Raw genomic sequence first — 1,186 nt, 5'->3', positions numbered from 1 at the left:
CCCCCCGGAGGTAAGTATATAATTGAGTTACCGTGCCCCTCTCATAGGCAGTCCACGGAAACCCCCACCACTGCAGTGACCGTTTAATATACCACCAGACCCATAAAAATTTCAGTAGCATAATATCGCCGATAAAATGTAATCCAGTCTATCGAGACTAATCCAAAACTATTTATATATTTCATGCCAACCCCAAAAATTTAGCCATCATGCTACCATAGTGTCATAAGTCCCAATTTCAATAACATATAAAATCATAAATTTCAACACAGTCTCCATACACTCTATTTTCCCAAAACAATATTTGATTTCAAAACCAGTATAAATCTCATTTTTATTAAAAAAAACATTTGAATTGGAAAACATAATATTTTATAATTTAAACTCACCATTCAATAAAAGCATCAAACAAGTATAATTACTCTAGATATTTAAGATGATAAATTGTCCACTCACAGTTCTAGGAGTCGACGTACTCCTAATCCCAGTCTTCAAGCACAATTTCTGTACTTTTACCAGTGTAATTTGCTCACCACCTATCCATAATGTACAATACATAATTCACCACAGCAATGCTTGACCATTATAAAATCAATTCAAGCTCGGTATATATGCATGATATGATATACAACTTATCCGACTACCGCTTAAATGCGGTGCTGACCTAATTCGGCCTATTACCCGATTAAATCGATATACGCGTCCGTTTAAACTCTAAATTAATTTTTTTCAGTTTTTTTACCTCAATTGCACCCAAATTGACTTAATGTCTCTTAGTGTGGTGCAAATTATCAGTCATGATAGCAAATTACGAAAATACCCCTAATGGGTAAAAATTCATATTTTTGCTCCGAAAATTTCCATTATTTTTCTAGACTCATAATTCATCATTATTCATCATAATTCCTCAAATAAACATCAAGATCATCAGCTAATATTCCCCTAGAAAATTCAGCCAATAATGGTAATGGAGGAAAATGAATTCTTTTCTTGTTGTTTTGTTTCTAAATATTCTAAACTAACTTAAAACACTAACATAACTTAGAATCAAATTAATCTAATAAGTTTCTCTCTCCTAACCCATTTTTTCAGAATTGAATTCATCCTCAAATCACATGATTCAACCATGAAAAATGATTGGAAATGCATGGAAATGATAAATCTTAAGCTAAGCTTGAAAAATCAT

The sequence above is a fragment of the Theobroma cacao genome, chromosome 7 (assembly GCF_000208745.1).
Source record: "Theobroma cacao cultivar B97-61/B2 chromosome 7, Criollo_cocoa_genome_V2, whole genome shotgun sequence".
Taxonomy (NCBI): Eukaryota; Viridiplantae; Streptophyta; class Magnoliopsida; order Malvales; family Malvaceae; genus Theobroma; species Theobroma cacao.
Note: the sequence above shows the minus strand (reverse complement) of the source record.